The following is an 18,923-nucleotide window of genomic DNA, read 5'->3' as shown; positions in this document are numbered from 1 at the left end:
CCCCCCAAAAAAAATCTCCTGATTAAGACTGTCTCAATTTCCCTTTCTATAAGGAAAGGGTAAATAATATGATTTCTGAAATCCGTTTTAGTTTCAATACCCTATGAGTCAGTGAGATGTAAGTTCCATTCAAAAAGAGTTGGTTAAACATTTTTCTGTGATTTTGGACAAATTAATTATCTCTTTAGAGCCTCTGTTTTCCCCACTATAAAATATAATTGGACTAGATTATCCCTAAATTCCCTTCTACCTTTAATGGCAAACTCTGAAAATTTAAGGAGTTTTTTGTTTGTTTGTTTGTTTGTTTGTTTTCCAGTTGATCCCTTTGGAGTGATCTTGGCAAAGATACTGGAGTGACTTGTCATTTCCTTCTCTAACTCAATTTACATATGAAGAAACAGAGGCAAACAGAGTTAAGGTAACAGATTTAAGGGATACCCAGCTATTTAAGTGTCTGAAACTGAATTTGAACTCAAGTTTTCCTGTTTCTTGGACTGACACCAATTAGCTTTCACCCCCTCAAAAAAATCACTGGAGTGATTTGTCGTTTCCTTCTCCAGTAGATTAAAGCAAACAGAGATTAAGTGACTTGTCCAGGCTCACAGAGATTAGATGTCAGGTCTTCCTGAGTCCAGACCTAATGCTCTATCTGTTGAGCCATTGAGCTGCCTCAATTGAGGGGAAGTTGGTTTCAGCTCCTTTGTTAGTTCTTTTTCTGAAAGGTTCTATCTTCTGAAGAGTAAACATCTTACTCCAAATCCTTCAATCACATTCTTATATTTCAAATGTAAAAGTAGAACTGATTTATCAAGAAGTGAAAGGAAAGAACCAAAAGAACAAAACAATCAAAGGTGAATACCCTGAAATTATAAAAACCTAGATTGTCACCAAAGAAGATATATGAATATCTCTGGGGAGGTGGGGGTTATAAGAGATTAGAACATATATTACCAGATTATTTTTACATATTTTTCAGCTTTGTTGAACTATATATTTTCCCCCCACTCTGTTTTACTCAGTAATAATGCATTGCTCTTTGAGAGGAATATATTGGGAGTTGTAAAAAAAATAAAGGTATCAGTAAAACTTATATTAAAATCATTTGCTTAAAAAGGAAAGTAATAAATGGCTAACTTCCAGAGGGGTTGGGGGTAGGTCATTTTCTAACTGTAGTTGTTTATGGAAATCCTCTTTCATTTCATGAATACTACATTATCTTCCTCTCATTGAATATTCCCTCAGCACTCATTGCTCTAGTAAGGGTAAAAACTCCTAGTTTGGTTCTGTGTGAGGATGATGTTGATGATGATGATGATGATGATGATGATGGTGATGATGATGAAGACTACATGGGTGACTACTAATGATGAAAACTCCTTCAAGGAGAAATTCTCTTTGAATCCTCCTCTGTGAGACCCACCCCAAGAAAGCAAGATAAAATGGTTTATCTTGGTGAGACTAGTTGAAGTATTCAGTTCCAAAATTTTCTATCCTTATTGTTGGCTCAAAACCACTCCCAGTAAGTGGTCTTATCTAGGCCTGGGGCAGTGACAGCTTTGAGAGAATCTCATTCTATCGAAAATTCTGTCTTAGATTTCCTTATAAAAATGGCAATTTTAAATTCACTCCTTTGTAGAGGAGCTAATATGCCATCCCTGGAATAGCAGCAAAATTCTGCCCACTGGAATGATATTCTCTTTCAGCATTACCCTCTATTTATCCTCACCTTTATGCTTCTCTGTAGTGATTTCTCTACTAGAAACTTTACTTCTCTACCAGGACTTATCCACCATTTTACTCCTCTGTCGGGACCTTACCACTAAGGAATTCAGTCTTTCTATTCATGCATAGCAAAGACTGACTTTCAATGCCAATAATAAACTTCTTTTTATCAATCTAGCTTTGCAGGTTCGTAAATTCCTTTACAAAGGACCTCTGTGCCACCAGAAGGGGGTTCCCACAACTCACTACCTATGTGCCAAATCCCAAGGGGATTTAAGGGACTCATACCTCTTCATTTGGTCCCCTGAACCCCGAATCTCACACTAACCTCATCACTTAACTCCCTGACAACCAGGAACCCTAATCTCATTTTGGTTCCCTGAATCTAATCTCATCATTTGGTTCCCTAAGTGGGAACTGAGGGGAGACTACCCTGAATCTAATCTCATCACTATGAAAATAAGAATTACTACATTTTGAGGAAAGGTCCTGTTCCTTTAGCATATTGTAGAAGTTAAAGCAGCCACTTTTATTTTGCCAAGTTATAATGGGACAAGTAATGCTGTAATATCCAGTAATCTATAGCTTAGAGAATTGAAAATTCATTGTTCATAGCTTTATTTTTTTCATTTTTCATTTTCAGTCTAAAAGAAGGGCATTTGCTAAAGAGAGAATTTTGATTTCATTTCTTTACTCATATTCTTAGAAAATTTCTACTGGCTTACATGATAGTCCAAAAAGATAAAGACTAAGTTTCTAAATGAAGAAATTTGGTTTTGGGGAAGGGAGGATGAAGGCGATCAATCACTTCTACATGCTGACTTAGTCCATAAAACTCCTAGAGACAGAGTTATTTTTATGAGTTATCACACAGTTTTAGTAGGACATTGAAGGTTGGAATAAGACCATGTTTGGCTGTTTAGATTAAACTGTCAATTCAAAATTGGTTTTATTTCAATATTCCTGACAGGGAATGCACTTATCCTTGTTATTTTTGGCAAAAATGAACCTGACCCTGATTCTGGGACTTGGAAGCATTGGGAGAGGCCTTATTTTTGCCTTCTCTGTGATGGTATTAAGAAAAAAGGACTCTTTCCATGATCTGACCACATCTTTCTAAGCCAGTATGCTTGTCCAGTTGGTGGAGAAACAATATTATGTAAAAGACAATAGTTGACTTCCCCACTGCCCCAAATATATATTCATTCTAAAATGTTTAGTTTCATTTGTCCTTCCTTTAATCTTGGTGTTATCTGTATTTAATTTAAGCATGGATAGAAATGTGCATTCCAAAATGCCATATAAAAATTTAGGATTAGAAGTCTAGAACATCAAACAATGTACCAATATCCCAAGAGAGACCCCATTCAATTGCCAATACTCAAGAGTCCATATGATCCAAGTTTAATTTATTGATAGGGTTGTAAAGTATGTTTTATTGAGTGTGATGGCTAGTGCATGCAGAAAATAAACCAAGCATCTGGGGAACACATGCATGAAATTTATCAGTGATTTAAAATTGAGCTAATGAAAATAATTTTATTTAATCTAGGGTCAATTAGTGCTAAATCCTCTAAGCCTCAGTTCATCCTATATATGACCTTAATTTAACTAACTCAATTTAATGTGTTTGTTGAAATGGATTGAATTGAATCTACTAAGATGCTTTCAATCAAAACCTCTCTGAGAAAGACTTAACACATCGACTTCTGAGTTTATCTCTAACGTAGGTCCACTACATACTCCATCAATTTGATAAATATTTGGGCATCAAACAAAGGTAAAAGTCTGCTATTTTTTTCTATAAAATACAAAAAATGAATAAAACACAGACAGAGCTTATAGTGCATAATAATAGTGTTCATATAGTAATATAAATTGTACAGAGTGCTTAGGTCATTTGATCCTCACAACATCCTTGTGAGATCAAAATAAGTATTTAAGCAGCTATTACATGCTAAGTACTGAGGATACAAAGAAGGCAAAAATCAGTTCTGACTTTAAAAAGGTTCCTTATTGAAGGATTAGGTTAAGTGATTTGCTTAGGGTCACATAGTTAGTCATCACATAAGATTAGAAACCAATTGGAATTCTTCCAATTTTTCAAATCAATAATCTACTGTGACACAAAACTATCTCAAAGGAAAGAAAAAGTAGTGGAAGACAATTTGTGATCAGTATCATTGAGTGCAAAAATAATATCTTAAATATGTTGTTGCTTAATAAATATGTTCTGAATTATAAAGTGGCATAAACCAATGGGAATTCAAAGGAAGAAGGAAGAGCCTCTTTATGGTTCCCATATAGAATTATATGAGATGACATGAATTGTGCCTTGAATTATAGCTGGAGATAGATTGTAAAAAATGTGTTAGAGAAAAGTAGGAAAACACCAGCATGAACAAAGATAAAAATATGGAAAACTGGGGAATCTATTCAGGAGACAAAGATTACTTCACTTTTGCTAAATATGTGGTAGGAAAAAAGAATGTATTCCTATTGGGGAGAAACTCACATTTCCTATATTCAAAGAGAATTACTATACAGAATAGTATTGAAAAGAAAAATTATGTTGGAAAAATAATAAAAGTTGAGCCATCCAAGTTAATAGGATATAAAATCCAAAAATAATGCCAAGGGTAAAAAACTTGGATACACAAAACTTGGATATCTATACACAACTACTCAAAGTTTTGTAATAAAGGAGATGAATTATGGATTTTAATGCACAATAACTCTTATGATCTCCTAAATATAACCGATATTTTATGTAATTAAATATATGACTAGAACATGGAAATGGATGCATATATTTTATTTTTTTAAATGCAGAATAAATGAAAAGGAACATATATATGGAGGTAGTGTTGTATATTAAAACAGCATTCTCATATAAATAAATCTAGAGAATGAATAGGGAAGTGTGACTAAGACTATTTTGATGAAGATAATCAAAGAGAAATAGAAGCTATTTTGTTACTGGCTCATGTTACAAACTACCTGGACAGAAAGAGTATATGTAGTTTAAAAATCTGGGAAATAGGCGGAGCCAAGATGGCAGAGAAGATACACGAGATTCTTTAAGCTCCTTTCTTCCCTCACCACCAACTAGATATAATCAGCCTCAGAAATAGCGCTGGACTGATAGAATCCACAAGGACTGGAAGCACGACTTACCAGCTGAAGAGAATCTGGAGTTTCAACAGGAAAGGTCAGCTCCCAGGGGAGGAAGAAGAAAGGCCAGCACAGACGGCTGGGTGCTGACACGCTGCGCCGATCGCGCTGGGGAGGGCTCTGGGATCAGAGAAGCCACTGAGATAGAGGTGGCACAGGCTGTTAGCTCTTCTCTGCTTATAATACAGCAGTTCAGAAGAGAAATCAAGCCACTTTAAAATTTTAAAACCAGATTGGATCTTCCCAAACTCCCCAAACTAATCTATTTATTTAGTGCTATACCAATCAGACTCCCAAGAAACTATTTTAATGACCTAGAAAAAATAACAACAAAATTCATATGGAAGAATAAAAGGTCGAGAATTGCAAGGGAACTAATGAAAAAAAAGTCAGAAGAAGGTGGTCTAAGTGTATCTGATCTAAAACTATATTATATAGCAGCAGTCACCAAAACCATTTGGTACTGGCTAAGAAATAGACCGGTACATCAGTGGAACAGATTAGATACAAAGGACAAAAAAGGGTACATCTATAGCAATCTAATCTTTGACAAACCCAAAGATACCAACATTAGGGACAAAAATTCATTATTTGAAAAAAAAACTGTTGGGAAAACTGGAAATTACTATGGCAGAAATTAGATATGGATCCACACTTAACACCATATACCAAGATAAGATCAAAATGGGTCCATGATTTAGGCATAAAGAATGAGATAATAAAATAGATTAGAGGAACAGAGAATAGTCTACCTCTCAGACCTGTGGAGAAGGAAGGAGTTCATGATCAGAGGAGAACTAGAGATCATTATTGATCACAAAATAGAAGATTTTGATTACATCAAACTAAAAAGTTTCTTTACAAACAATACTAATGCAAACAATATTAGAAGGGAAGTAACAAATTGGGAAAATATTTTTAAAAGTAAAGGTTCTCACAAAGGTCTCATTTCCAAAATATATAGAGAACTGACCCTAATTTATTGGAAACCAAGCCATTCTCCAATTGATAAATGGTCTAAGGATATGAACAGACAATTCTCAGATGATGAAATTGAAACTATTTCCACTCATATGAAAGAGTGTTCCAAATCACTATTGATCAGAGAAATGCAAATTAAGACAACTCTGAGATACCACTACACACCTGTCAGATTGGCTAAGATGATAGGAACAAATAATGATGAATGTTGGAGGGGATGTGGGAAAACTGGTACACTGATACATTGTTGGTGGAGTTGTGAAAGAATCCAGCCATTCTGGAGAGCAATTTTGGAACTATGCCCAAAAAGTTATCAAACTGTGCATACCCTTTGACCCAGCATTGCTCTTATTGGGATTATATCCCAAAGAAATACTAAAGAGCGGAAAGGGACCTGTATGTGCCAAAATCTTTGTGGCAGCTCTTTTTGTTATAGCTAGAAACTGGAAGTTGAATAGATGTCCATCAATTGGAGAATGGTTGGGTAAATTATGGTATATGAAGGTTATGGAATATTATTCCTCTGTAAGAAATGACCAGCAGGAAGAATACAGAGAGGCTTGGAGAGACTTACATCAACTGATACTGAGTGAAAAGAACAGAACCAGAAGATCGCTGTACACTTCAATGCTGTATGAAGAGGTATTCTGATGGAAGTGGATATCTTCAACATAAAGAAGATCCAACTCACTTCCAGTTGATCAATGATGGACAGAAATAACTACACTCAGAGAAGGAACACTGGGAACTGAATGTAAATTGTTAGCGCTACTGTCTATCTACCCAGGTTACTTATACCTTCGGAATCTAATACTTAATGTGCAACAAGAAAATGGTATTTACACACATATATTGTATCTAGGTTATATTGTAACACATGTAAAATATATGGGTTTACCTGTCATCGGGGGGAGGGAGTGGAGGGAGGGAGGGGATAATTTGGAAAAATGAATAAAAAAAAAGAAAAAAATCTGGGAAATAGAAATTGCCAAATAACAGTACTGATCAGGAGAAAAATGGGAAGTTTTTTATATGGAGATATGTCAATCAGTTTACATTTTTTTAAAAAAGATGCAAACAAGGACATGTAACAGGAAATGAATAAAAAGACATTTCATTGCTCTCTAAAAATAATACCAGATGCTTAAACTCAGTATGAATTTGGGTTGGCTAGGGAAGCTAATGAAAATTTTTTTAATAAAGCTGTGTTAGAGGAGAAAAGTAGATAGAAGAATGGATAGTGCTGTTCTTCAGGGTAGATAGGATGATAAGCAATGACAATAGGGAGAAGGCATTACTAAACAATATTTGTTTTGATTTTGGTTTCTTTAATGAGAAAGAATATTTGCCTGAGAATAACAAAACAAGGATGGATAACATAAAATCGCTACCTACTTTAATTAGTGAGGGGACAAAAGAGAAAGCCAACCTTGACAAATTCAAATCATTTGACTTAGGTGAATTATAGTCTTGAGTAATAAAAGTTGTGACCAATGAGCTACTATGAATCAAATATTATATTTGGAATTGTGGGCAATGGGAGAGACAATAAAAAACTCCAATAAGAGTAAATGTTATTACAGGTTTCCATCAAAAGAGAAAAAAAGAAGAAAATAGAGTGTGTAAAATATAGCCAAAGTTTAGTTGAACACAAGTGGCCAATTTGGTTTCTTCACTTTTTTAATCATGCCAAATGAACTATTTCCTTTTTGATAAATTATTAAATTGATGAATTGGGAGAATTTTGTAAATAGTTACCTAAGTTTCAGCAAAACAGTTGATAAATAGTTCATATCTTTTTTTGTGGAAAAGATGAAGACAAACAGTATAGATAGCATTACAAATTAGATGGATTCAGAAGTTGGACAGATTCAAAGAGTAATCATTAATGATTTAATGTCAACTTATACAAAAATTAAACCCCAATTGATAAATGGTCAAAGGATATGAACAGGAAGTTTTCCAATGAAGAAATTAAAGCCATTTGTAGCTATATGAAAAAATCCTCTAAATCATTATTAATTAGAAGAATGCACATTGAAACATCACTGAGATATCACCTCATAGCTATCAGATTGGCTAATATTTCCTAAAAGTGAAATGATAAATGTTGGATAAGATATTGGAAAAATGGAATATTAATGTATTATTGGCGGAGTTTTGAACTTACATAACTGTTCTGAAGAGCCATTTGGAACTATGCCAGAAAGGTTATAAAACTGTGCATACCTTTTAATTTAGCAATATCACTACTAGGTCTATATCTAGAGATCACAAAGAGGAAAAGAACTCCTTAAAATAGTCAGGAGCATCTATTTAAAACCATCAGTAAGCATCATATGTAATAGTGATAAACTGAAACTATTCCCAATAAAATCAGGAGTGAAACAAGATTGCCCAACTATCACTATTACTATTCAATATTGTATTAGAAATGCTAGCTTCAGCAACAAGAGTTGAGAAAGAGATGAAAGGAATTAAAGTAGATAATGAGGACTGAAATTATTTGAAATTGAAACTATTTCTAGTCATATGAAATGGTGTTCCAAATCATATGATCAGAGAAATACAAATTAAGACAACTCTGAGATACTACTACACACCTCTCATTGGCTAAGATGCCAGGAAAAGATAATGACAAATGTTGGAGAGGATGTGGGAAAAATGGGACAGTGATGCATTGTTGGTGGAATTGTGAAAGGATTCAGCCATTCTGCAAGAGCAGTTTGGAACTATACTCAAAAAGTTATCAAACTGTGCATACTCTTTGATCCAGTAGTATTACTACGGGGCTTATATCCCAAAGAGATATTAGGAGGAAAAGGGAGCCACATGTGCAAAAGTGTTTGTGGCTGCCCTATTCATAGTGGCTAGAAACTGGAAATTGAATGGATGACCATCAATTGGATAATGGTTGGATAAGTTGTGGTATATGAATATTATGGAATGTAACAAATGATCAGCATGGTGAATACAGAGAAGCCTGGAGAGACTGCCATGAACTGATGCAAAGTGCAATGAGCAAAATTAGGAGATCATTATACATGGCAACAAGATTATATGAGAATCAATTCTGATGGAAGTGGCTCTCTTCAACAATGAGATGATTCAAACCAGTTCCAATTGATCAGTAATGAACAGGACCAGTTACACCTAACAAAAGATCACTGGGAAATTACTGTAGATCACATCATAGCATTTCTACTCTTTCTGTTATTGTTTGTTTGCATTTTTTGTTTTTTTTTCTCAGGTTACCTTCTTTCTAAATCCGATTTTTATTTCTAAATCAAGATAACAGTATAAATACGTATACATATATTGTATTTGACATATACTTTAACATATTTAACTTGTATGGGACTACCTGCTATCTAGGGGAGAGGGTGAAGGAAGGAAGGGAAGAGTTGGAGCAGAAGTTTTTGCAAGGGTCAATGTTGAAAAATTACCCATGCATATGTTTTGTCAATAAAAAGCTATAATAAAAAAATAAAAAGGAAAAGAATCCATATGTACAAACATATTTATACCAGTTCTTTTCATGGTGGCAAAATTGGAAATTGAGGGGATGTCCATTAGTTGGGGAATGGCTGAACAAGTTGTTGTTTATGAATATAATAGAATAGCATTGTTCTATAAGAAATGATTAGCAGGTGGATTTCAGAAAATCCTGGAAAGAATTATATAAACTGATACTGAATGAAGTGAGTAGAACAATAACATTGTACATACTAACAGCAACATTGTTCAACTGTCAACTATGATAGACTTATATTTTAAAATGATAACTATGGAGTGTGAATATAGATCAAACATACTATTTTCACTTGTTTTTTTCTCATGTTTTTCCCTCTTATTCTAATTCTTCTTTTCCCAGCATGACTAATGTAGAAATATGTTTAACATAATTGTATATATTTAATGTGATATTTAATTGCATCTGAATACAGATTGGACCATAATTTTAAAAATTTTACTTTTTGAGAGATGTTTTTTAAGGAATCTGTTGTTGTTGGGTTTCATATGTACAGACCCAGTAGATAGACTGCTGGATCAAAAGCTTTGCATAGTTTGATAGCCCTTTGGTCATATTCCCAAATTGCTTTGCAGAATGGTTGGATCAGTTCACAACTCTGCTATCAGTGTATGAGTGTCTCAGTTTTCCAACATCCTCTCCAACATTTATCATTATCTTTTCCTGTCATTTTAGTCAATCTGAGAAATGTGTCTCTATTTGTATTTTTCTGATCAATAGTGATTTTGAGCATTTTTTCATATGTCTGTATTTGTATTCTTATAAATTTGAGTTAATTCTCTAAATATTTTAGAAATTAGGCCTTTATTAGAACCCCTGGATGCATTTCCCCCCAGTTTTCTGCTTCCCTTCTAATCTTGGCTGCCTTAATTTTGTTTGGACAAACCCTTTTTAATTTAATGTAATCAAAATATCCATTTTGTACTCATAATATCTTCTAGCTCATCTTTACCCATAAATTCCTTCCTTCTCCATTCATCTGGCTCTCATTATCTTTAATGAAATTATTTATTTTTTGTTCTTTGATCAAATATTTGATCAACTATTCTATAGAATTGGATTATATAGTTTCCAATTAAATTTTAATCTATGCTTCTAAGGCCCTTTAATCAAGGTAATTTTTAATTGCATTATGAAAATAGGAGCATTTATTTGAACCAAGCTTCTTTGATAAAGGCCTCATTTTTCAAAAGTATAGGGAAGGGAGTTATTTATAAAAAATAAGAGCCATTCCCTAAATGAGCAAAATATTGGTTCATCAAAAGATAAAACAATCAAGCTATTTATAATAATATTAAAAATGCTTAATATACTGTTGGAGAAATGCAAATTAAGACAATTCTGAGGTACTACCTCTTACCTATTCTATTAGGTTATTCTATTAGGTAATAGGTCAGAGGAGTAAATGACAAATATTAGAGGGAATGTGGGAAAATGAGACATTAATATGAATGAACTTAGCCATTTTATAGAACAATTTGAAACTATGCCTGAAGGACTATAAAAATTAGGCATTCTCTTTTACCTAACAATACTAATACTAGGCATGCATCACCAAAGAGATTTTTTTAATAAAAGGAAAACCAATGAATACAAAATATTTATAAGAGCTCTTTTCTCAGGACAAATAATTGAATATTAAGGAGAAGCCTTAACTTAAACTGAGGAATGGCTGAATAAATTGAGCTGGATGTTTATGATGGAATTCTAATGTTCTATGGGGAAAAAAATTAGCAGGATGCTCTTCGAAACCCAGAAAATCCTTCATGAGAAAAGTGAAATGTACAGTATACAAAGTAAAAGCGATATTGTGAGATGACCAGATGTGAATGACTTTGCTATTTTCAGCAGTGATCCAAGACTACTCTGAAAGAGTCATGGTGAAAAATGCTATCCACATGAAGAAAAAAGAATTGATTGTGTCTGAATACAGATTGGACCATAATTTTTTAAATTTTACTTTTTGAGGGATGTTTTTTTAAGGAATCTGTTGTTGTTGGGTTTTTGGCAACATTATTTTTAATATTTTGCATAACTTCACATGTACTTTTTCATTGGGAGTATTAGAGAGAGAGAGGAAGAGAAAGAATCTAGAACTCAAAGTTTTGGAAAAAAATGTTAAAAATTTTATATGTAATTGACAAAAATAAAACATTAAATAATGGAAAAAGGTACCATTAGCAATGAAGTAATAGCAATACTAAACATATATGCAATAAAAGCTGAAACATTCGAATTTTTAAAAAGAAATATTATAGATAGTGATATCATGATAGTGAAGGACTTTAACCTTCACCTATAAAAATTAGATAATAATATTTTTAAATGAAAATAGATTAATTTAATAGTTCTACTTTTTTGAATTTGTAAGTTTTTCATGACATAATATATGGTCAGTATTTGTGAAGGTGCCATTTTCTGCTGAACAAAAGACATAATTCTTTCTTTTCTCATTCATTAATATCCAAAAATCTATCATATCTAATTTGTTCAAAATTCTATTCATTTTCTTAAGTTATTTCTAGTTTATTAGATTAGCTTTATTTAATTCTGAGTGATAAATTGAAGTCCCTCAATAGAATAGTTTTAAAAAATTAATTTTTTTTTTATTTTTTCAATTACAGTAGAGGTAGTTTTCAACATTCATTTTTATAAGATTTTGAGTTTTTTTTTCCTTTCCTCTTTTATCTCCCACCCTGGCAAACACAGGAAGCAATCTGACATAGCTTATACATTATACAATCATTTTAATATATTCCTATATTAGTCATTTTGTGAAAGAAAAATAAGAACAAAGGGGAAAACATGAAAAAAGAAAACAAACAAAAAAGATGAAAATAATATGCTTTGATCCATATACAGTTTTCATAGTTCTCTCTCTGGATAAGTTTGGCATTTTCCATATAAAGCCTTTTAGAATCAACATATTGTTGAGAAGAGCCAAATCTGTCATAGTTTACCATCAAATAATCTTGTGTATAATATGCGTATAATAATCTTGTATATGATGTTTGCTTGGTTTTTCTCACTTCACTCACCATCAGTTCATGTAAGTCTTTCCAGGATTTTCTGAAATCAGCCTGCTCATAATTTGTTATATAACAATAATATTCCATTACATTCATACATCATGACTTATTCAGCCATTCACATGATGGTCATGCACTCATTTTCCAATTCCTTGCCACAACAAAAAGAGCTGCATTAAACATTTTTGTACACATGGGTCCTTCCCCTCTTTTTATGATCTACTTAGTGTAGTTTTCCTGCCTATTTCTTTCAATAACTAATTTAGCTTGTTCTTTAAGAATTTGGATGTTTTATCATTTGAATCCATTTTGATGTTGGTAAGGCCCAAGTGCTGAATGAAAAATTGAAACACTTCCCCCCTTTTCTCTCTCTACTCTAAAATCTCTTTCTTGGACTTTGCCTGAAAAAAACATTCTCCTTTATTTCTCTCCTTTCCCCCTTCTCTTAGGGGATCTTCTCTTTCTCACCTATTTTTTGCATCATGTTAATGTAATCAATTTACTCCCACTTTAGTCATGATTTGTACCTCTCTTCCCAGAGTTATTCTTATCATTGAAGTTTTTGTTCTTTTTTTTCACTTGACCAATTTTATTTTTAAGGTGTTATTTTCTTCAATATTTTTGTGTCTCTTTTACCAAGCTATGAATTATCTTTTCATAATTTTCTTTCCTCCAACTCTCATTTCTTTGCCTATTTCTTTTAGTACTCTAATTTTGAAAATCATTGCATACAATTCACTTTTTTAATTTAAAGAGTGGTTTGTCTATTTTGACTTCATTGACTTCTTATGAGTCTGTCTTTATCTTCCCTGACATCATAATAGCTCTTTATGTTCAGATATTTTTTTTTGTTTTCTGCTCATTTTTTTCCCTTTGACTTTATTTTAAAGTTTTGCTCTGTTCCCATTGTGGGGCAGAGCTAGTTTTGAGGGTTTGAAAAGTTTTGAGGGCTTTTAAGATATTATGATCTGGGTGAGAGAGGATGTGGTTACTGATCTGCTATTAAGTTCACTTGTCCTTACCTGGGAAGGGAGCCTAAATTGCAACACCTATTGTTTTTCAGGGTCACTAATCCTTGTGACCAAATGTAAACCTGTTCTTGAGATCACAAATAATACTACTTCTCAATCTCCCTGATTCCCTATGGCCAAAAATGTTAGTTTCTCAGGGCCCTTGTTCCCTCCTCACCAAAAGTATTTCTCTCCAGTCTTGAATTCCAATTGAATCACAGAAGTCAATACAAGCAATGGAAATGCTAAACAGCTTCCTGTTCTAGGTTCAGTATTAGCACAGGGGTCCCTTATAATCTCTAATCAGTTTCTATAAAGTTGCTGCTATTTTTATCACCATCATTTAGTCCAACCGTATGGGTTCCAGAACAATCTGAACCCTCATGTTAAAAATGCCTCCTTCAAATTTCCTATATTATTTTGAGTTAGAAGAACATATCATCCTGACTTTTAGTCAGCTCTGTCTTTTTAGAATTTTATTTGAAGTGTTAACTTATGGGTGATGGAGTGTCATGGTAGGAAAGGTCAGTTGAGTGCTTCTCTTTACCATCTAGTCTCTGAACTTGAAAGTCTTGTGTGATCCCAAATGTAGGTCCTTGTTATTTGAATTATTTCTTCCTTGCTTCTTGTATTATTTTTCCTTGATTAAAAATCTATGAAAATTGGCTACAGTAGTCCTTGGAAGTTTTCATTTTATGATATCTTTCAAGAAGTGATTGGTGAATTATTTCAATTTGTATTTTGCTGTTTTACCTTTATAATTTCTGGAAATTTGATTTCTAAGATCTTTTTTTAATTATGATTTTCATTTTCTATATATTTGCTGAGTATCTCTGGACTTTTAATGGATTACATTCACCAGTAGACCTCTATTGGGCTTTATTCTAAGATTGTAATCCTGTGATAAACTGTGAAATGATGAAAGCTGTGATGGTGTAATGATGACTGTGCAAGTCACTTATTCCCTCTGGGTCCTCATTTGCTTTTTGTTAAAAAAATGTATTAGTATTCAAAATACATTCCTCCTTATCATTCTATGAGATGAAGGAATACAACAGCAAGAACATGAAATATTGCAAAATTAGTGACAAAAATCAAGTAGATAAATATTCTCTGGGTGAAATTTATGCTGTTAAAGGAATTCTAATTTAGTGCATCTTTAATTTATTTGATACCCTAGCATAGTGTATAGTGAATAGGGTAATTTTGTAAATCATAGACACAGTGGCAAATTATACTACTTTCTATAGACTCATGCATAGTCCTTTGCCAAAAGAAAAAAGGAGAGTTTTTGTATCTCCCACATTGTTTTGTACATAGTTTATACTTAGTCTGTATCTTTAGCATTAATGGTGAATGAATTAACTCATGATCATTTAAAAAAAAAAAAAAGGGAGCAGCAACTGAAATCATAGGTTTCTCCTGGGGCCTTGTTACACTTATGCCAGTATAATTGCAATTAGCCACGTCCCTTGGGGGAGGATTATCCCTTTGGCCATGTCAACTTGGACCAATCATTTTGACCTGAAGCTTTCCTAATGTTGCTATAGAAACAACACAACCATTGCATATGGTTTGGCATTTTGCCTTATGATTGGACTGTGGCAGCATTTCAAATGTATTGCTGATTGGTTTTACTTCAGACATAGGGCAAAAAGGTACTCAAATTAGGCCAAAGAATAGTGGTTAGGCATTCACAAAACCACCTCAAACGTCCTTGATGCTTCCAAGCTGACATCTTGAGCTTTTATTCCCAGGATAACTGCCAGTTCATACATTCAAATCCTTTGGGACTATGGAAAGTTCCTAATCAAAGGCATAATAGTCTTGAGTAGAAAATATGTGCAATATAATTGAAGACTGCAGGATAATTCAGGATTTTAATAACTGACTGCCTCTACCAGAGACCCTGTACTGCTTCATCTTGAAGTGCCAAATAAAATAAGAGATCATGTGGTGCCTCTGAGTCATCACTGTTGCATTGTGCTTCTTTAATTGATATACAACAAAGTGAAGACTCTAATATATTATCTATTGAGGAATTTTTTTTGAAATTTAACTTTATTTTTTTTAATTGCTGACACATCTCCTAGTCCCTACAATTTCACAAGTCATCTTTTAGTCATTATAATCAAATGTTTTATCTTGAAAATGTAGTCTGTTCCTTTATTCCAGCAGTTTTATCACCAGTCAATTTCATTTAAAAACATATTGCCAACATCGTGTTTTTTCCTTGAGTTCTCAGATGATTCTTTGTGACCTTAAAGATATCATGTAGACATATGTTTGACTTACACAAACCACTTATGTGATGGGGTTTTATTTTCACTGTATAATAAATAGGGATAAGCGTTTTCACTGTAGAACCATATACCAATTTTTCTCAAGTTAATATTGATATCCAGATATGGTAACTTTTTTGTTTGTTTTGGGAGCATGGGAAAGAGATGTAGTTCTTATAGAATGTATGGAGTAATCTATTTTTTTCAAGTTCTGTACCAAAAACAAAACAACAAAAAACAAAAAAACCTAATAGCATGAGTCTATTTTACTGACCTAACGCTCTATTTCTTACCTAACATCAAATTCTTTTGAAACTTATGATTTTGTAGTATAGTTTGAGATCTTTTCCTGCCAGATCCCTTTCCTTCACATTGTTTTCGTTGATTCTCTTGTTATTTTCAAACTTTTCTTCCTACAGATAATTTTTTTTGTTAATTTTTCTAGTATTCTGAAGTAATCTTTTGGTGGTTTGACGAATGATGATTGAATAAGTAAATTAGTTTAAAGGGTAGTATTGTAATTTTTGTGATATTATTTCAGTCTATCCATGAGCAAATAATATTTTCCCAAGTATTTAGATTTTTCATTATTTTGCAACTGTTTTCATGTAGTATCCTTGGATGGTAGGTTCACAAATATTTTGTACTTATAATGATTTTAAGTAAAATTTCTTATTAATTCTTTCCATTGAGTTTTGTTGGTAATATACAGAAATACCAATGGCTTTATTCCTTTATTTTAAATCTTGCAACTCTATTGAAGTTGTTAATTTTTTAAATTAATTTTTAAATTTGATTCTCTAAGTAATCTATCATATCAGCTACAAAAATGATCATTTTACTTCCTCTTTGACTATTCTTATTCTTTCAATTTATTTTCTGATAACTTTAGCTAACATTTCTACCACAAAATTGAATATCAATGATAACAGATGCCCTTGCTTTATCACTGATATTATTGGAAATACTCCTAGATTGTTCAAATTACATATAGTACTTGCTCTTGATTTCAGATAGCAATTACTTATTATTTAAAGAAAATTTTTTATTCATGTCTTTTCTAGTGCTTTTAATAACAATAAAAACAACATAAGAACAGGTGTTGTGGAATGTCCAAAGCTTCTCCCCCAAAATCTATTGATATAATCATTTTTGTTATTAATTAATGTTCTGCTGTTATCATAAATTACACTACAGGTTTTCCTTATAATGAACTAACCCAGAATTCTGGGCACACATTAAGTTTGATCATAGAGAATGATCTTTGTTATTGTTGATTTAGTATCCATAGTAGTATTTTATTTTAATTTTTGAAACAATATTTTTACGGGATATTGACCTATATTATTCTTTCTCTGTTTATTCTCCCTAGTTTTATCAAGACTAGATTTGTGTCATAGAAGGAATTTGGTAGGACTGTTTCTTTTCCTATTTTTCATACAGTTAATGTAATATTGGAATTAATTGTTCTTTAAATGTTTGGTAGAATTCATTTATAAATCCATCTGGTCCTGCATTTTTGTCCCTTTGGTAATTCTTTTATGGCTTGTTCAATTTCCTTTTCTAATGTAGGGTTGTTTAATTAATCTATTTCCTATCCCATTAATCTGGGAAATTTATTTTTGTAAATGTCCATTCATTTTACGTTTACAAAAAATGGCAATTTACATTGTTAGGTTATAATTGGATGAAATAGCTCCTAATAATTGTTTACATTTCTTCATCGGCTATGAATTCATATTTTTCCTCTTTTTACACTGGTAATTTCTTTTCATTTTAAAAATAAGTATCTAGTTAACTAATGACTAATCTCTTTCTTTCCCCAAAAATGTTATTTATTTATTCAATGGGTAATTTCATTTGATTTTTCAGGTTTTTAATTTGGTGTTTAATTGTGTATTTTTAATGGTTGGGTTTAAAAAAAATGTTTAGTATCCAATTCATCAGTTTCTTCTTTTCCTCTTTCATTGATCAAAGTGTACATATTTCTTTTTCTTAGTGACTATATTAGCTACATATACACCTCAAATTGGTATAATATCCTTATCCTTAATGATATTATCATATATTTCTATAATTTGTTCTTTCACCTATTTTATTGGAACAAGTCATATAATTTCCAATTAATTTTTAATCCTTGATTCAATGTCCTATGTCAAATGCAATTTTGTACATTAGTATTGGTAAATCGATATCTTTTTACTTTTATATTTTTATTTATCATTTTTCTTAAGCTATAGATAGTTTATAATCTGGATAATATAGACTAATTTCATTTTCCCAACTTTGATACAAGACTAATCCCATTGGAAATGTTTTCTTCCTACCTGCTCCCATGCTACCATATATTGGAAGGCAAGATTAACTTTAAAAGATACTTTTCATATTTATGCTTTTTGTATTTTTATGTGATGCTTTTATTCCCTAATAAAGAGAAAATTTCTGTGAAGGTGTTAGGCATAGATATGAAATGAATATACTCCTTTCTCCTCTTATTCAATAGGTAGATGTCTAAAAGAACTATCCCCCTTCTTTCTTACCTTTTTCATTATATTCTCTAACATTCTAAATCTTTTTTCACTGATCGAAATAAGTTTTGTTATTGTGCTATTTAATTACATAAAAGTATCTTTTGCTAATTAGCTTGGTGTACTGTTAGATTTATAAATTACCTTTAACAATATTGTTATTTTTATTCTATGGGTGAAGCGTATTCATTCTGCTTTTTCAGATATTTCTTTAAGGAATGTTTAATAATTCAATCTATTAAATATGGAAGCCCAATATTGACTCTCAAATTTGTTATATTGACTCCCAAATTATTTATATATGTATATTAGTTGCTTTGAGTGGAATTCCTCTATTTTTGCAAGTCTGGCAACATGTACAACCTATAACACCTTATATTTCTTTATTAGAGTGTCACTTAATCTTTACAATTTTGTTACCTTTATTTTTGATTCCTGGTATGTCAGTATTCTTTATATTTCCATTGTAGTAGTACTGTATATATTGTTTTCTTGGCTCTGCATCCTTTACTGCACATCTGTTCATACAGATCTTTTTGTGCTTCTCTGTATTTATCACAGGTATCATTTCCACAGCACCTTACATTACATCCCTTACATTACATTCATGTTTAGTCATTTCCCAGTTGCTGTACATTTTCTTTGTTTTCAAGTCTAACACAAAA

General features: G+C 32.2%; 1 long non-coding RNA gene across 2 annotated transcripts in view; it reads left to right on the top strand.

The window, feature by feature from the left end:
- LOC141554829 (uncharacterized) overlaps window positions 1-405 on the top strand; it is a 98,499-nt gene extending 98,094 nt beyond the window's left edge. For both annotated transcript variants that reach the window (XR_012485975.1, XR_012485973.1), the window contains one exon: window positions 317-405. This is a non-coding gene — a long non-coding RNA (uncharacterized LOC141554829). The remainder of the gene's footprint in view (window positions 1-316) is intronic.
- The last annotated feature ends 18,518 nt before the right edge of the window (window positions 406-18,923 follow it).

Source organism: Sminthopsis crassicaudata, chromosome 1 (genome assembly GCF_048593235.1).
Source record: "Sminthopsis crassicaudata isolate SCR6 chromosome 1, ASM4859323v1, whole genome shotgun sequence".
NCBI lineage: Eukaryota > Metazoa > Chordata > Mammalia > Dasyuromorphia > Dasyuridae > Sminthopsis > Sminthopsis crassicaudata.
Note: the sequence above shows the minus strand (reverse complement) of the source record. Positions and strands in the feature narration are given on the sequence as shown.